The following is a 20,219-nucleotide window of genomic DNA, read 5'->3' as shown; positions in this document are numbered from 1 at the left end:
TATCCACTCTTGCCACTGTTATTTAACATACTATTGGAAGTCTTAGCCTCTGCAATCACACAACACAAAGAAATAAAAGGCATCCAAATCAGCCAGGAGGAGGTCAAACTTTCACTCTTCACAGATGACATGATACTGTATATGGAAAACCCCAAAGATTCCAACAAAAAACTGCTAGAATTGATTCATGAATTCAGCAAAGTTGCAGGATTTAAAATCAATGCACAGAAATCGGTTGCATTCCTTTACACCAACAATGAAGCGACAGAAAGAGAAATCAAGGAATTGACCCCATTTACAGCTCCACAAAAAAAACATAAAATACCTAGGAATAAATCTAACCAAATAGATGAAAAATCTATACACTGAAAAGTATAGAAAACTTATGAAAGGAATTGAAGAAGACACAAAAAGTGGAAAAAGATTCCATGCTGCTGGATAGGAAGAACAAATATTGTTAAAATGTTGATACTACCCAAAGCAATATACATATTCAATGCAATCCCTATCAAAATAACCCCAGCATTCTTCACAGAGCTAGAACAAATAATCCTAAAATTTGTATGGAACCAGAAAAGACCCCGAGTAGCCAAAGTGATCTTGAAAAAGAAAACCAAAGCAGGAGGCATCACAATCGCAGCCTTCAAGCTATACTACAAAGCTGTCATCATGAAGACAGTATGGTAGTGGCACAAGAACACTCAGATCAATGGAACAGAATAGAGAACCCAGAAATGGACCCACAAACGTATGGCCAACTAATCTTGGACAAAGCAGGAAAGAATAACCAATGGAATAAAAACAGTCTCTTCAGCAAGTGGTGCTGGGAAAACTGGACAGCGACATGCAGAAGAATGAACCTCGACCACTTTCTTACACCATCCATAAAAAATAAACTCAAAATGTATGAAAGACCTCAGTGTAATACAGGAAGCCATCAAAATCCTCGAGCAGAAAGCAGGCAAAAACCTCTTTGATCTTGGCCACAGCAACTTCTCACTCAACACATCTCCAGAGGCAAGGGAAACAAAAGCAAAAATGAACTACTAGGACCTCATCAAAATAAAAAGCTTCTGCACATCGAAGGAAACAATCAGCAAAACTAAAAGGCAACTGACAGAATGGGAGAAGATATTTGCAAATGACAGATCAGATAAAGGGTTAGTATCCCAATTCTATAAAGAACTTATCAAACTCAACACCTAAAAACGAATAATCCAGTGAAGACATGGGCAAAAGACATGAATAGACACTTCTCCAAAGAAGACATCCAGATGGCCAACAAACACGTGAAAAAATACTCAACATCACTCATCATCAGGGAAATACAAAACAAAACCACACTGAGATGCCACCTTACACCTGTCAGAATGGCTAACAGTAACAACTCAGGCAACTACAGATGTTGGCGAGGATGGGGAGAAAGAGGATCTCTTTTGCATTGTTGGTGGGAATGCAAACTGGTGCAGCCACTCTGGAAAAAAGTATGGAGGTTCCTCAAAAAACTAAAAATAGAACTACCCTATGACCCAGGAATTGCACTACTAGGCATTTATCTGCGGGATACAGGTGTGCTGTTTTGAAAGGACACATGCACCCCTGTGTTTATAGCTGCACTACCAACAATAGCCAAAGTATGGAAAGAGCCCCAATGTCCATCAACTGATGAATGGATAAAGAAGATGTGATATATATATATATATATATATATATATATATATACACATACATATATATACATATACATATACATGTACATATGTACATATGTACATATACATATATATGTATGTGTATATGAGTAATACTCGGCAATCAAAAAGGATGAAATGTTGCCACTGCAACTATGTGGATGGAAGTGGAGGGTATTATGTTAAGTGAAATTAGTCATTCAGAGAAAGACAAAAATCTTATGACTTCACTCATATGAGGACTTTAAGAGACAAAACAGATGAACATAAGGGAAGGGAAACAAAATAATATAAAAACAGGGAGGGGGACAAAACAGAAGAGACTCATAAATATGAAGAACAAACTGAGGGTTACGGGAGTGGTTGTGGGGGGGGGGGATGGGCTAAATGGGTAAGGGGCACTATGGAATCTACTCCTGAAATCATTGTTGCACTATATGCTAATTAACTTGGATGTAAATTTTAAAAAATAAAATTAAAAAAATAAATAAAATAAAATTAAATTAAATTAAATTAAATTAAATTAAAATTAAAATATATTAAACACATAAGTGTATTTTTATATATACATATATGAAGACCTACAATTTGTATCATGAATGCCAAATTAAAGAATCATTTTTGACTTGGAGATTTTCCCAATGTTTAACTTTTTTGTGAAAATTTATTTATGTAAAATATGGTACAAAAAGAACATAAACTAGAAAACATCTTTAAAAGTAAGAGGAGGAGATTGGATGGTTCAATTATAAACTTAGACTCTGATGTTAAAAGAGATGCATAAGAAAGAGGGTTTAAAAGTAAAATTTGCCTATCATGTAATTTGTTGGAACAATTGACTAAGATATAGCTACTAAATGAAGAGAGGTGTTTATTCAAGCTCAACAATTGTGTTGTATTTCATATTTCATAAATGTATTGGTAAGTATTCCCAAGGACAATCCACTTTGATCAGCCATCCCCCAATCAAATACCAATGGACAGAATAGTTTCATCCTTCTCTCACCAGAATAGGCCTTGAAATGTTAGCTTCAGAACCTTTGCACCTTCTGCTCTCTCTGCCTAAAACATTCCTGCCCAATATGTAGGGTGCATGCTCACTCATTTTATTCAGGCTCAAATGTCACCTTATCAGAAAATCCTTTCTTTACAATCCTAATTGAAAGAACATCCCAAAGTCATTTTCATTTTGTTTTCTCTGCTTTATTTTTCTCATAGCACTTATTTCATATGACTTGTAATTTACTTGTTTATTTTTTTATAATCTGTCTTCCTCAATTATAATGAAGGTGTCATTTTGTTTTGTTCTTTATTGCATTTCTGTCCTAGAACAAAATCTAGCAAATTTTATCAATAGAAATTGTTAATTAATAAATTAATAACCTTGAATTTCATAGGTTGTATTTAGGTACAAGTTACATTCAAATTTACACAACCATATAAGTTAAATGGATTGATGAGATTCTTGCATGTGAATGCCCCTGAATGCCTAGCTCCTCTCAACCAGTCATAAATACAGTTAATCCTATAAAAGTCCAGGCTTCATGATCCTTTCTCTCCCTCTGGCTTAGATAACAGGCCACGTAGTACTCTGGCTCCTACCATTGTTGTTACTCAAAGAACTGCTATCTGTCTTGCTGAGTGAGAAATCTTTGAGTACCATAGGCTGTTAAGATGACTCGTTCATCCCATTCTCCCATAATTTTGCCATCAGCTTAAGGTTGCATTCTAACTAAATTATTTAGACAAGTTTTAAGCCCTCACCATCAGATTCTATTCCATAAGTGTAGGGAAGCAAAATACATCAGTATTATAACTACATTTAAGTACACCTAGCTATATCATATTCAAACTGCAGAAACTTAAAGATAAATTAAAAAATCTTCATAGTAGTCGGGTTACAAAATGCCTTCCCTATAGAAAAGCAAAGTTTAGAGCAAAATTTCACTTCTCAGAAATTATGCAAGCAAGAAGAGAGTGTGTTGAGAGAAAAAAAAAACACCAACGTATAATTCTATTTTCTGTAAAATTATCCTTTAAAATTGAAGAGTAACTACACTTTCTCAGCTGAAAAAAAATTGAGAGAATTTGGTTCCACCAGATCTGCCTTGAAGAAAAAATGTCAAAATAAGTTATTCACAGAGAAGGAAAGAGAAATAGGTCAAAAATTCCATCTACATAGAGATAACATTAACATTAGAAAAGGAATAAGTGAAGGTAAAATAAAAATATTAACATTTCTTATTCCTAATTTATCTAACAGATGATAGTTTGTTCAAAATAATAATAATGTAGTCAATGATTATAGCTTATGTATAAGTGAAATGAATGATAGCAATGATACAAGGTACAGGAGGGAGGAATTAGAAATATTTTGCTATTATAAGGTAGTCGCTCTACTTGGGAAGTAGTATAATGCTATTTGAAGGTAGACTTGGGTTTGTTTAAAATGTATATTGCATACACAAGGACAACCACTAAAAAAGTAAAAAAAAAAAAAAGAGAAAGCATAATTAATATGCTAAGAAAGAAGAGAAAATGGAATGATATAAAATGTTTAATTAAAACCAGAGAAGGTAGAAGAAGGGTAGAAGACAAAAATAGAAACAAATAATAAGGACAAAAACAGAAAACAGTAATGAATATGGTAAATATTAATCCATCTATATAAATTATTATTTTTAATGTCAATGGCCTAAAATATACCAATAAAATGACAGATATTGTCAGAGTGGATCCAACTATATATTGTATACAAACAAGCCATTTTAAATATAAAGACACATGTAGGTTAAAAATAAATGGATGGAGAATTATATACCATGCTAACACTAATAGAAAGCTGGATTAGCTATATTAACTTCAGACAGGGCAGACTTCAGAGCAAGGAAAATTATTAGGGTTAAAGAGACTCATTACATAATGATAAAAGGGTCAATTATCCAAGAAGACACAACAATCCTTAATGCATATGCTTCAAACAACACAGCATCAAAATATGTAAGGCAAAAGCTGATAGAACTGTAAGGAAAAATAAATGAATCCACTATTATAGTCATAGATTTCAAAAGATCCAGCAGGCAGAAATCAGTAAGGACATAGTTGAATTCAGTAGCATCATCAATCAACTGCATATAATTGATATGTATAGACTACTTCAACAAACAACAGCAGAATACACATTTTTCTCAAGCTCACATGTAACATTCACTAAAAGAGACCAGATTCAGGGCCATAACATACACCTCAACAAATTTAGAAAAAGAGAAATTGTATAATGTCAGCTGTCATATCATAATGGATTTAAAGGAGAACTAAACAGAAAGATAGCTGAAAAATCCCAAAATACTTGAAGATTTAAAAATACATGTGTCAAAAAAGAACTAAGAAAAATTTTAAATATTTTTTAAATATTTCAAACTAAATGAAAATGAAAATACAACTCATCAAACGTTGAGGGATCCAGTGAATGCAGTACTAAAAGGGAAATTTAGAGCACTGAATCCATATATTTTACATATCATCTTTGTGCAGCGACCATGCTTGCTAATCTCTGTTCTGTTCCAATTTTACTGTATGTGCTGTTGAAGCAAGCACGGAATGTCTATATTTTAAAACAATAAAAATCTGAAACCATTTTCAATAAAAATCTGAAAATCACTTTATGACTAGAAAAAGAAGAGCAAATTTAATCTAAAGTAAGAACAAAAAATAATAATAAGAGAAATAGAAATCAATGAAACTGAAAACAGGAAATCAATAGAGAAAAATCAACACAACCAAAAGTTGATTTTTTGAAAAATTTTATAAAAACACTAAGACTCTAACCATAGAAAGTAAAAAAAAAAAAAAAAAAATAGAGAAGACACAAATGTTACTAATATCAGAAATGAAAGAGGGACATCACTACAGATTTCATGGATATTAAAAGGATAATATAAAATATTATAAACAATCATATGCCCATAGATTGATAACCTTTATGAAATGAACCAATTCTTTAAAAACACAATCAGCTGAAGGAGGAGGAGTGGTGGAGTAGGAGGAGGACCCTATGTTTGCCCTCCTCCCTCAAACACAGCTAGATAAGTACCAAATCATTCTGAACACCCAAGAAATTGATCTGAAGACTGACAGAACTGCACAACCAGAGGGAGGTTGGAAACAGAGGGAGGTTCCACTGTGGAAGGTAAGAAGTGTGGACATATGATTAGAGGGAGAAAAATGATTATGGGTGTTTCAGATGGGAGGGAGCCCTGGTCGTAGAGAGGAGAGAGGGAGAGAGAAAGAGCTCAGTGCACAGGAGATAAAATAAGAAACACCCTTCCCCAAAACCATTGACTAGGAAAATGAGAGTGTTTGATTATCATGAGTTTTGACAACCAGTGGAACTCAAAAACGAGAGTTTTAGAAATCCATTCCATGGTCGGTGTGGAGTCTGGTGGGCACAGTGGTGCCCCTGTGGAGGAGTGCAGAGGCTCTGGAGTGGACTGCATGATAGGAGGATCCCCTGAGACACACAAGGAGAGACATTTACCTCTTCTGGAAGTGCATCTGGAAGAGATGGCATTGCCCCACAGGGGACAAAAGATATGGAGGGTGTCATTGCACAGCCCCATTCCTTAGCATAGCGGCAGAGACACCTGCTGAGGGCAGCTAACCTGGACATTGGCTTTTTGCTGTGCTTTGCTCTAAATTATCTGGCTCTGTGTGCCAGTGCAACTGTCCTTCTTGGACAAACCTGCATCAGTCCCAACCCAGCAAGACCCTCCCACCAGAGGACCTGCTTGAGTCTGTGCAAGGCCAGGTCCCTAAAGCGGGGAGTGTTGAAGCTCAGCTGGCCTGCCTGAGATAAAATACAGGTTCCCTGCACTGTCAGGCAGGCAGATAGCCCAGAAACAGACAGGGTGAAGGATTTCTTCTTTGTTCAGAATGTTTTGATATTTATCTAGCTGTTTTGACAGCCAGAAAAATATTTGAGAGACTTGGGATACACAAGGGGAGATTATTTCCTTTTCTGCTAGGGCTTCCCAGACAACAGGGGCTGCAAACTCCACTCTCTGGGGATGAGGGAAATGGCAGGTTCCATTTTTCTCCTCCACCCATTAGCACAGAGCAACTTCAGGGAACAAAACAGTACCAACAGTGGAGGCCTCAGGTGCTTACACCAAGCCTGATCAACCTGTGTTCTGCAGGTGCTTCTTTACTAGAGAAAGTGTGACTGAGAACCAGAGGAGGAGGCTCCTCCTCCAAAAGACCAGGAAAAAAAAACCTACATGAACAAAGTCTACTGACCATAGAGTGCTGAAAATCTTCAACTCTAGTGGAAATAGGATATGGCTTCTTTTAACAAGCAGACCAGAGCACAACTAGTTAAAACTCACCACACTCTGGACAAAGTCCATATACTCCCCAATGCAGGCAAAGAGAAACTCTGCAAAGGACTGACCTGAAGGAAAGAGCAGCTAAAACACAGCAGCAGAGTGCAGAAGTGTACAACAGAAACACTTCCTGAAGTTCCAGGCCCTGAATAGTATATGACTTCTTCTTAATAAAGCCATTACTCTCAGGAACATGAACCGTAACAGGCATTCCTAACACAGAGAAGAAGACAGAGACCCAGACAAAATTCAAAAATAGAGTTATTCATCTGAAAAGAAAGAAGAATAGGTCACAGCCAGAGATGTAATTGAAATAGATATAAGTAATATGTCTGATCTAGAATTTAAAGTGACAATCATAAGGATACTACCTAAGTTTGAGAATAGCATAGAAGACACCAGGGAATCACTTATCACAGATTTAAAAGACTTAAGAAGTAGTCAGGTTGAAAAAAAATGCTATAAATGAGATGCAAAATGGACTGATTATAATGACCACATGGATGCAGTAAGCAGAGGAATTAATAATTGATATAGAAGATAAAATTAGGGGAAATAATGAAGCTGAAATAAGAGGGGAAGAAAAATATAAGATCACAAATGTATATATAGGAAACGCAGTGACCCATTAAAGGTAATAACATTCATATCATAGGAGTCCCAGAAGAAGAGAGGGGAAAAGGAGCCAAAGGTTTATTTGGGGAAATAATAGTTAAAAACTTCCATAATTTGGGGAAGGAAACAGATATCCAAATAAAGGAGGCACAGATAGCTCCCATCAAAATCAACAAAAGGAGGACAACACCAAGACATGTTGTAGTAAAATTTGCAAAACAGAAAAGAATTCTAAAAGCAGCAAGGGAAAAGAAATCCCTAACTTACAAGAGAAGACAAATAAGTTTAATAGCAGGCCTATTCACAGAAACTTGGCAGGCCAGGAATTGCATGATATATTCAATATGCAGAATGGGAAAAAATATGCAGCCAAGAATACTTTATACAGTAAGACTGATATTGATAACAGAAGGAGAGATCAAGAATTTCTCAGACAGGGCTGCCTGGGTGGCTCAGTCACTTAAGCGACTGACTTCAGCTCAGGTCATGATCTCACAGTTCATGATTTCAAACCTGCATCGGGCTCTGTGCTGACACCTCAGAGCCTGGTGTCTGCTTTGGATTCTGTGTCTCCCTCTCTCTCTGCCTCTCTCTGTCTCTGTCTCTCTCTCTCAAAAATAAATAAACATTAAAAAAAATTAGTAAAAAATAAAAAACATGTTTCTCGGACAAACAAACAAAAAAAAGAGTTCATGACCACTAAACCTGGAAAGAAATATTTAAAGGGACTCTTTCAGTGGGAAAGAAAGAAAAAGTAATAAAGATTAGAAAGAAACAGAGAAAACCTCCAGAAACAATGACTTTACAGATAAAAAAGGGCACTACATTCATATATATCAATAATCACTGAGTGTAAATGGACTATGCTCCAATCAAAATACATAAGGTATCAGAATGGATAAAAATACAAGACCCATCTATACGATGCCTAAAAGAGGCCTATTTTAGACCTAAAGACACATGCAGATAAACAGTGAGGAGATGGAGAACAATTTACCATGCTAATAGATATCAAAAGAAAGCCAGAGTAGCCGTACTTATATCAGACAAGCTAGATTTTAAACCAAAGACTAAAAAGAGATGAACAGGGGCACGACATCATAATAAAGGGGTCTATCCAACAAGAAGATCTAACAATTTTAAATACATATGCCCTCAACTTGGAAGAAACAAAATATATAAAACAATTAAAAACAAACAAAGTATATGGCGCCTGGGTGGTTCGTCAGTTAAATGTCGGACTTCAGCTCAGGTCATGATCTCACAGTTCATGGGTTCAAGCCCCACATTGGGCTCTGTGCTGACAGCTCAGAGCCTGGAGCCTGCTTCAGCTTCTGTGTTCCCCTCTGTCTGCTCCTCCCCACTCACACTCTGTCTCTCTCTCACTCTCAAAAATAAATAAAACATTAAAAAAAAAACAAATTAACTCTTTGATAATAATACAATAATAGTAGGGGACTTGAACACCTCACTTGAATCAATGGACAGATCTCCTAATGAAAAAATCAACAAGGAAACAATGACTTTGAATGACTCACTGGACTGGATCGACTAACAGAAATATTCAGAACATTTCATCCTAAAATAGAATAAACACATTCTTTTCAAGAACACATAGGACATTCTCAACAATGCCTCACATACTGGGTCACAAATCAGGTCTCAAGTACAAAAAGATTAAGATCAGAGCATGCATATTTTCCAACCACAAACACTATAAAAGTTGAGGTAAACCACAAGAAAAAAATAATTGGAAAGACAACAAATACATTGCAGTTAAAGAACATCCTTCTAAAGAATGAATGGGTTAACAAGGAATTTAAGGAAGAAATAAAAAAAATACATAGAAACAAATAAAAATGAAAGCACAACAGTCCAAAACCTTTGGTATGTACAAAAAGCGGTCATAAGAGGGATGTATATGGCAATATAGGCCTAACTCAAGAAGCAAAAAAAAATCTCAAATACACAACCTAACCTTAAACTTAAAGGGGCTAGAAAAAGAACAGTAAATCAAGACTAAAGTCAGCAGAAGAAGGGAAATAATAAAAAGCAGAACAGAAATAAATGATATAAAAACAAACAAAAAAACACTAGAACAGATCAAATAAACCAGGAATTGCTTCTTTGAAAGAACTATAAAATTAATAAACCCCTAGCCACTCTTATCAAAAAGAAAAGAAGAAGGATCCAAATTAATAAAATCATGAAGGAGTGGTTAGAGATCATAACCAACACCAGAAAAATACAATAAATTATAAGAGAATATTATAAAAATTATATTCCAACTAATCGCACAATTTAGAAGAAATTGATAAATTCCTAGAAATATATAAACTACCAAAAATGAAACAGGAAGAAATGGAAAATTTGACAGACCAGTAACCAGCAAAGAAACTGAGTTGGTAGTCAAAGATCTCCCAAAATACAAAAGTGCAGGGCCAGATGGCTTTGAAGGGGAATTCTACCAAACATTTAAAGAAGTGTTAATACTCATTCTTCTCAAACCATTTGAAAAAGTAGAAATGGACAGAAATCCCCCAAACCCATTCTACATGGAAAGCATTACATTAATTCCAAAAATAGACAAACCACACTAAAAAGGAGCATTACAGGCCAATATCCTTGATGAACATGGATGCAAAATTTCTAACGAGATACTAGCAAATCAAATCCAACAGTACATTAAAATAATCATTCAGGGGCACCTGGGTGGCGCAGTCGGTTAAGCGTCCGACTTCAGCCAGGTCACGATCTCGCGGTCCGTGAGTTCGAGCCCCGCGTCAGGCCCTGGGCTGATGGCTCAGAGCCTGGAGCCTGTTTCCGATTCTGTGTCTCCCTCTCTCTCTGCCCCTCCCCCGTTCATGCTCTGTCTCTCTCTGTCCCAAAAATAAATAAACGTTGAAAAAAAAATTAAAAAAAAATAATAAATTAAAAAAAAATAAAATAATCATTCAGCAGGATCAAGTGAGATTTATTCCTAGGCTCCAAGGGTGGTTCAATATTGACAAATCAATCAACATAAAACACCACATTAATAAAAGGATAAGAACCACATGATTCTTATCATGTAAATGTAAAAAAAAAAACACATTTAACAAAATACAACATCCAAAAAAGTATGGATAAATGGAACATACCTCAACATCATAAAGGCCATATAAGAAAGACCCACAGCTAATATCATCCTCAGTGGGGAAAAACTAAACGTTTTCCTCTTTGTTTAGGAGCAAGACAGGGATGACCACTCTCACTATAGTTATTTAACATAGTACTGGAAGCCTCAGCAATAAGACAACAAGAAGAAATAAAAGGCATCCCAATTGGCAAGGAAGAAGTGAAACTTTCAATATTCCCAGACAACGTGATACTCTATGTAGAAAACTTGAAAGACTCCACCAAAAAATTGCTAGACCTGAAACACAAATTCAGTCAAGTCAGAGGATACAAAATTAACATACAGAAATCTGTTGCATTTCTATACACCAATAATGAAGCAGCAGAAAAAGAAACCAAGGAATCCATACCATTTAGAACTACCCCCAAAACCATACAATAACTAGGAATAATTCTAACCAAATAGGTGAAAGATCTGTTCTCTGAAAACAACAGAACACTAATGAAAGAAATTGAAGGTAACAAAAAGAAATGAAAAAATGTTCCATACTCATGGATTTGAAGAAAAAATATTGATTAAAATATGGATAAAATTTGCTACCCAAAGCAATCTACACATTTAATGCAATCCATATGAAAATACCACCAGCATTTTTCACAGAACTAGAACAAACAATCCTAAAATGTTTTATCAATAAAAAAAAAAAAAAAACAAATGGTCAAAGCAATCCTGAAAAATAAAAGAAAAGATGCAGGTATTACCATTCTGAACTTCCAGCTATATTAAAAAGTGAAACAATAAAGACAGTATGGTACTGGCACAAAAACAGACATTTAGATCGATGGAACAGAATAAAAAATCCAGAAATGGACCCACAACCATACAGTCAACTAATCTTTGACAAAGCAGAGAATATCCAATGGAAAAAAGATAGTCTCTTCAACAAATGGTGTTTGGACAGCAAAATGCAAAAGAATGAAACTGGACCACTTAAACCATACACAAAAATTAATATAAAATTTAAGAAATACATAGATATTAGACAGGAATTCATCAGAATCTGGAAGAGAACGTAGGCACCAACCTCTTTGACATCAGTCTGAACAATTTCTTACTAGACATGTTTCCTGAGGTAAGAGAAGCAAATGCAAAGATAAATTATTGAGCTTCATGAATATAAAAAATTTCTACACAGTGAAGAAAACAATCAACAAAACTAAAAGGTAACCTATGGAATGGTAGAAGATATTTGTAAATTACATATCTGATAAAGGGTTAGTATCCAAAATCTATAAAGAACTTAGCAAACTGAATACCCAAAAACAAATAATCAAGAATTGGGCAGAAGACATGAATATATATTTTTCGCAAGAAGACGTAGATGACCAACAGACACACAAAGAGATGCTCAACATCGCTCCTCACCAGGGAATTACATATCAAAACAAGGATAAGATATCACCTCACACCTGTTAGAATGGCTAAAATTAACAACACAGGAGACAACAGATTTTGGGGAGGATGGGGAGAATGGGGAACCTCTTACACTGTTGGTGGGAAGGAAAACTGGTGCAACTACTTTGAAAAACATTATGGAGGGTCCTCAAAAAGTTAAAAATATAACTTCCCTATGACCAAACAAGTGCACTACTAGGTATTTACCCAAAGAATACAAAAATACTGATTCAAAGTGGCATGTGCACTACTATCAACAGTAGCCAAGTTATGGAAAAAGGCCAGATGTCCTGACTGATGAATGGGTAAAGATGTGGCATATATATATATATATATATATATATATATATATATATAAACACACACACACAATGGAATATTTCTCAGCCATCAAAAAGAAAGAAGTCTTGTTATTTGTAACAATGTGGATGGAACTAGGGTGTATTATGCTAAGCAAAATAAGTCAGACAAAGATAACTACCATATGATTTCACTCATATGTGGAATTTAAGAAACAAATCAGGCAAACATAAGGGAAGAGGGGAAAAAAAGAGACAGAAGCAAGCCATAAGAGACTCTCAACTATAGAGAACAAACTGAGGGTTGATGGAGGGGAGGTGGGCTGCAGAAGGGCTAAATAGGTGATGGGTATTAAGGAGAGCACTTGTTTTGTGGAGGACTGAATGTTATATGTAAGTGATGAATCACTAAATTCTACTCCTGAAAACAATATTACACTATATGTTAACTAAGTGGAATCTAAATTAAAATTTGGAAAAAATAAAAGAAATGGGCAAAATACATGGATAGACATTTTTTCAAAGAAAACATACAGATGCCCAACGTCACTCATCATCAGGGAAATACAAATCAAAACCACAATGAGATACAACTTCACACCTGTCAGAATGGCTAAAATGAACAACACAGAAAATAACAGATGTTGGCGAGGATGTGGAGAAAGGGAAACTCTCTTATACTGTTGGTAGGAATGCAAACTGGTAAATCCATTCTGGGAAACAGTGTGGAGATTCCTCAAAAATTTAAAAATAGAACTACCCTGTGATCCAGCAATTGCACTACTACATATTTACTCAAAGGATACAAAAATAATGTTTCGAAGGAGCACATGCACCTGGATGTTTATAGCAGCATTATCAACAATAGTCAAACTATGGAGAGAGTCCAAATGTCCATCTACTGATAAATGGATAAAAAAGAGGTGGTATAAACATTACCAGAAAACTACAGACTAACTTCTCATAATACCTCAGCAAAATATTAGCAAATCAAACTTACAATGTATAATAAGAATTTTACACCAAGAGCAGGTGGGGTTTATTCTAGGTATGGTTCAGTTTTTGATAATCAATTAATGTACTCCATCACATGAATGAACCAAAGGAGAAAACTACTTGTGTTGTATTCATACTTATGCTTTCTATATTAAATATTAAAAAAAAAAAAACTCAGGAAGAGGACAATGCAACTGGCCTCAGTTCCACTTTGCCACAGGAATTTAGTCTTGAACAAGATGAAAACAAGAGTCAACTGATTTTGAGAAAAAGGTGAACACTAATTGAAGGGTTCCACTATACCCTTAATTGAAAAGATAGTTGATAAAAATTTTCTTATGAACATAACTTAATTTTTAATAGTACATCAATGGAAATTTTAGAATTATGGTATTGTCCAGTGGGAAATCTATAACTCAAAGTACAGCTCATATTTCATAATACATTGTAAATTAATTATTGATTAATGAACTATAGATCTCCCTCAGGGCAATTACAGAAGATATATTAAGGTATTCTGGAATATATTTACTAGTAAATCAAACTCAGTTAAAATCAGTCAATACTCATAAATTATTATGGAATAAAAATATTCATAATGCAAATGCCACAAATTTAGTGGAGACAGAGATTTCATTTCTTTGGATCACTAATCCTTTATTTTATTTGTAAAAAGGGTGGCTAGGCTGCTTTAAGAATGAGTATGCAGGGGCACCTGGGTGGCTCAGTTTCCTCTAAATGGAGTATGCAAACTAACATTTTACTAAATGGAAACCCATTTATATACACTGCTACAGGGTCCATAGGCCTTTAGAAACAATATGAATCTGCAATTGTATTTTCCTTTCAGAATTAATCCAAAGCAGCCCCTATTTATGTATCCAAACCCAATAAAAAGCAGTTGGGAAATTTTTTTGAAGTCACACTTCACATGTTTTTGAGAACTTAATATTGAATGGATCAAAATTTTTGTTAGTCACATTTGCTCTGATTCAGGTCAAATTTAAGTTTTAGTATGTTATGATTTAAGTTTCTGCTAATAGGAATATAATTTAAAAGTTCAAGTTAGGGGCACCTGTGTGGCTCAATCGGTTAAGCATCCAACTCTTGATCATGGCTCTGGTCAAGATCTCACAGTTCATGGGTTCAAGCCCCACATCAGGCTCTATGCTGATAGCACAGATGGAGCCTGCTTCAGATTGTCTCTATCCCTTTCTTTTTGCTCCTCCCCTGCTCGTGTGCTCTCTCTCTCTCTCTCTCTCAAAATAAATAAACTTAAAATATTTTAAAATTTCAAGTTAATACAAGCTGGGAAATACAAAAATTTTCAGTATAAGTTGCTCATTATTTCTGAAATAATCTTATATTTAATCACAATTTGAAAACCTTGTTGATGAAAATTCTTGACAATTATGGAAATTAATTGCCACAACAGAGGCTAGAATTGAGAATTTAGATGTTTTTCAAAATTTAAACCCGTCATCAGATTATGAGTCACAACTCATTTACTCACTTGGCATTCCTTTAATTTAGCTCTGACAAATGATACTTTTTCCACCAAATTCCATTTGAAGAGAATTCAGGAAAAAACAGTGGTGGGAGGAAGGGACTTCTATGGATACACATGACAAAGACAAAATGGAAACTGGTCACACATGAAATAGATAGTTTAGAAATTTCTGCAGCTGTACTTCAGTATTTTCAGACTACAAAATGATTTTGCATAATAAAATATGTTTCTATACTTTTACTTGAGTCACAGAGTTAAGTATGCATATCAAGATGAATAAGTGAACCATCGAGATAAGTTTTTTTTTCTTGGAGAGATTGAAAAAATATTATACAGTAACCAATCAGGATATCATAATTGAAAAAAACACCTCAAGTTCTGAAAAAGCACAATTTTTTAAGTTTATTTATTTTTGAGAGAGAGAGTAAATGGGGGAGGGGCAGAGAGAGAGGAAGAGCCCAACACGGGGCTCAAACCCACAAACGATGAGATCATAACCTGAGTTGTTGAAGTCGGATGCCTAACCGACTGAGCCACCCAGGCACCCCTGTTCTTCTTTCTTAGTACAGTAAACACGTGATAATATGCCACCATTGAAAAATTAAATGCAGGGTTAATTTCTTAGCCTGATTTTACAGAACAGTTTAACAATCTATTTACATAATCCCCTCAAAAAAGACCAAAAAAAATGAACTTAAACCATGCATTTATTACCACAATTGCAGCATAATGGTTCTTCCAGCCAAATCATCTGTCAAAGGTACCAATAACTTGAAAAATGGAGTTTCATCTCCTTTTATTTTCTTGACCCATGCTCTAGTGAAAGTTCTAAGTGCCTAGCACACTAGCTGGTATACAGAAGGTATATGAAAAAAGAAAGTAGAAAAGGAAAGCTAAAATTAATCTGGATAAATCTGAAACACCCAGCAAATTTATCACAGAAATCGCAATACCATATGCGAGTTTACATATTTACCTATGAGAGCCTAAAAAGGCAATGTTTTTCTAGACACCACTAAAGAAAATAGCAACCTATAATCTCATGGATTAGGGATGAAAGTATTTCTTCCACCAATTTTATGTATGTATTTCACTGACACATATACTCTTCCTGTATATCAGGCATTGTCCTAAGGCCATTACAAATAATAACTCATTTAATTCTTAAGTTAGCCTTAGGGGTAGATACTATTATTATCATCATCCTTGTTTTACAGATTAAGAAACTAAAAGACACCCAGTTTAAGCAACGTGTCCAGGATCACATAACTACCAAATGAGGAATCTAGGGTTAGAGTCTCCTCAGTCTGGTTCCAAAGTTCACAACACTATACTTCTTCTAAGAATGATTTTATTGATGTTCTACAATTCTCCAATGACATAATTGTATCCTATAGTCTTAACAGTTTCATTTTCATAATGTAATTCAAAATACACAAGCACAACTTTTAATTAGGGTACAACTCTCATCCAGCCATATAAGTGTAAAATTTTGTTAATCTAAAAATAAAATTCTAATGAAAGTAACTTCATAGATAAGTCTTTGAGCCATTTATAAATCTGTCATTCTATAAATGAGGTTTTGAGTCTCCAATGTACACTGTTATATGTAAGTCACACAATGACAACTTACATGTCTATAATCAAGTTATTTGCCTGGAATGTTCTCAGTGAAATAAGTCAGAGAAAGACAAATACTGTATGATCTCACTTATATGTGGAATTTAAAAACAACAAATTCATTGAAATAAAGAATAGAATGGTGGTTACCAGGGGCTGAGGGATTGGAGAAATGGAGAAATGCTGGTCAAACGTGCAAGCTTTCAGTTATAAGATGATTACGATTCATAGTGACTATTGTTAACAATACTGTATTATACATTTGAAAATGCTGAGAATAAAGCTTTAATGCTCTCACCATAACAAAAACAAAATTATAATTATGTGAGGTGAAGGATATGTTAACTAAAACTTTATTGTTGTAAACATTTCCCAATACTTTTGTGTATTAAATCATCACATTGTACACCTTAAACTTGTACCATGTGATATGTCAATTATATCTCAGTAAAGATGGAAATAACATACATTTATGTGGGACATCTGGAACACCTAAGAGTTCTTCCAAGTTTCACATGAATGACATTTCCTCTCAGTCTGCTTTTTTCTGGTCCTTTTTATCTTTCTCAGTGTATATTACTATATATTATAGAGGCTACAGAGGGAACTACATAACAGCTTTTAGTAATGGAAGAAACCCTCTTTTGTCAGAGAGGATTACTGTCACTCAGTACCAGTGGAAACAGAACCCTAAGCTCATTTGGTGGTTTTTATTTAATATTCTAGTTTAACTTGTTCAAAACCGTAGCAGTGCAAAATGTCATAAGAAGATGTAAACACTCACGGAATTCTTTTTTGTACCTACAAACAAAATGAAAAAAGAAAACCTGTTCACTTCTTGTTGCTCAAACTTTCCCAAGATTCTGATATTCTATGTTAACATTTCAGCTTACTTTGGGGAATTTGTAGACTTCCCTGATGGAGCATGTTTCAGTGGCAGCCAACAGTGTATCTTGAGCATGCTTGTCAATCCACATAAAACAAAAAATTTTCTTTTGTGTTAAAATGAGTTTTCTCTGGGGGCACCTGGGTGGCTCAGTTGGTTGAGTGTCCTAATTTTGGCTCAGGTCATGGTCTCACAGTTCATGAGTTCCAGCCCTGCATCAGGCTTTGTGATGACAGCTCAGAGCCTGGAGCATGCTTTGGATTATGTGTCTCCCTCTCTCTCTGCCCCTCCCCACGCATACTCTGTCTCTCTCAAAAATAAACACTAAAAAAAATGAGTTTTCTCTGGACCTTGAAATGTTTATTATGGATTTGACAATACAGAAAAAAACAAATGATTTTTTTCACCAAGACCATAAAAACTCAAACTAAATATGGAAAATTCATTGTTAATTCAAAGCCTTTATCTTTTTTTTTTTCAACGTGTATTTATTTTTGGGACAGAGAGAGACAGAGCATGAACGGGGGAGGGGCAGAGAGAGAGGGAGACACAGAATCGGAAACAGGCTCCAGGCTCTGAGCCATCAGCCCAGAGCCTGACGCGGGGCTCGAACTCACGGACCGCGAGATCGTGACCTGGCTGAAGTCGGACACTTAACCGACTGCGCCACCCAGGCGCCCCCAAAGCCTTTATTTTAAAGTTTTATTTAATTCCAGTTAGTTAACATGAAGTGTTATATTAGTTTCAGGTGTAAAATATAGTAATTTAACACTTGCATACATAAACCTGTACTCATCACATATACACTCCTTAATCCCCAACATCTATAACCCATCCCCCTCCCCAACTCCACTCTGGTAACCATCATTTTGTTCTCTACAATTAAGAGTCAGTTTCTTGGTCTTACTCTTTCTCTCTTTTTTTCTCCTTTGATCATTTATTTTATTTCCTAAATTCCACATATGAGTGAAATCAGATGGTATTTGTCTAACTCTGGCTGACATCTTTTGCTTAGCATTATACTCTCTAGTACCATCTATGTTGTTGCAATTTGCAGGACTTCATTCTTATTTATGGTAATATTCCAGTGTATATATACCTCTTATTTATCCATTCATTGGTTGATGAACATTTGGGCTGTTTCCACAGTTTGGCAATTGTAGATAATGCTGCTATAAATACTAGGGTGCATGTGTCCCTTTGAATTTGTAATTTTTAATCTTTTGGGTAAATACCTAGTAGTGTGATTGCTGAATCATATGATAGTTCTGTTTTTAACTTTTGGGGGAACCTTAATACTGTTTTCCAGACTGAATGTTCCAGTTTTCATTTTCACCAACAGTGCAAGAGGGTCCCACTTTCTCCACATCCTTGTGAACACCTTTTGTTTTATGTGTTTTTATTTTAGGCATTTTGACAGGTGTGATGTGATATCTCATTATAGTTTTGATTTGTATTTCCCTGATGGTGAGCCATGTTGAGCATCTTTTCATATGTCTGTTGGCCATCTGTATGTCCTTTTGGATAAATTGTCTATTCATGTCTTCTGCCCATTATTAATTGGATTATTCCTTTTTTGGGTGTTGAATTTTATTTATTCCTTATATATTCTTGATATAGCCCTTCATCAAATATGTCATTTGCAAATATCCTCTCCAATTGTGTAGGTTGCCTTTTAGTTTTGTTAATTGTTTCCTTTGCTGTGCAGAACCTTTTTCTTTTGATGAAGTCCTGATGGTTTATTTTTGATTTTGTTTCTCTTGCCTCAGAATATATATCTAGAAAGAAGTTGCTATGGCCAATCTCAAAAAAGTTACTTGCCTGTGTTCTCCTCTATGATTTTTAGAGTTTCATGTCTCATATTTAGGTATTTAACCAATTTTTAATTCATTTTTTGTATATGGTGTAAGAACATGATCCAGTTTCATTCTTTTGCATGTTTTCCCAATGTCGCCTTAAAAGATTTATCACAGGGGCACCTGGATGACTCAGTCCGTTGAGGGTTTGAATCTTAATTTTGGCTCAAGACTTGGTCCCAGGGTTGTGGGATGAAGCCCCGCATTGGGCTCTGCACTGACACGGTGGAGCCTGATTGGAATTCTGTCTTTCTCTTTCTCTTTCTCTTTCTCTTTCTCTTTCTCTTTCTCTTTCTCTCTCTCTCTCTCTCTCTCTCTCTCTCTCTCTCTCTCTCTCTCAAAAGAGAAACTGTAAAAAAATATTTACCAAAAAGAGAATAATAAACAGTTTATTTACAAGTTTAACTTCATGAGGTGTTTAAAAGGCATAAGTCAAATAGATGCCTAGTGAAAATTCAAAACAACCACTGTGTACTTAATGGTACAAATTATACAACTAATCTTGAGGAAATAATGTAACCACTAAGAACTTTAAATTTTAAGAGGCTATACAAATGACTGCTGGTATTGTTCTCATTACCCTGCTATTATGTTGTTTTTATTATATTTGTTATGATTCTGTGGCAATGTAATGATATTATAACAGAGCTGCTGAGTCACTCTGTGTATGGCATTCAGACTCATATATTTAAATAATTCTATCATTTCACTCACTACACTACCTATGACAATCATCACATTCACATTTTCTGTCTGATCTTTAATCTTCTCAGTTGGATACATATTTTCAAA

At 35.0% G+C, this 20,219-nt stretch overlaps 1 protein-coding gene and 1 non-coding gene across 2 annotated transcripts in view; both read right to left on the bottom strand.

The window, feature by feature from the left end:
- Positions 1-20,219, bottom strand: part of DACH2 (dachshund family transcription factor 2) — an 804,038-nt gene that overhangs the window by 453,322 nt on the left and 330,497 nt on the right. The gene's annotated exons all lie outside the window — the stretch shown is intronic.
- LOC123595532 lies at positions 5,178-5,288 on the bottom strand. Its single transcript, XR_006711224.1, has one exon. It is a non-coding gene; the product is annotated as a U6 spliceosomal RNA (small nuclear RNA).

Source organism: Leopardus geoffroyi, chromosome X (assembly GCF_018350155.1).
Source record: "Leopardus geoffroyi isolate Oge1 chromosome X, O.geoffroyi_Oge1_pat1.0, whole genome shotgun sequence".
Taxonomy (NCBI): domain Eukaryota; kingdom Metazoa; phylum Chordata; class Mammalia; order Carnivora; family Felidae; genus Leopardus; species Leopardus geoffroyi.
The sequence above is the reverse complement of the archived record's forward strand: the minus strand, read 5'-3'. Positions and strand labels throughout refer to the sequence as shown.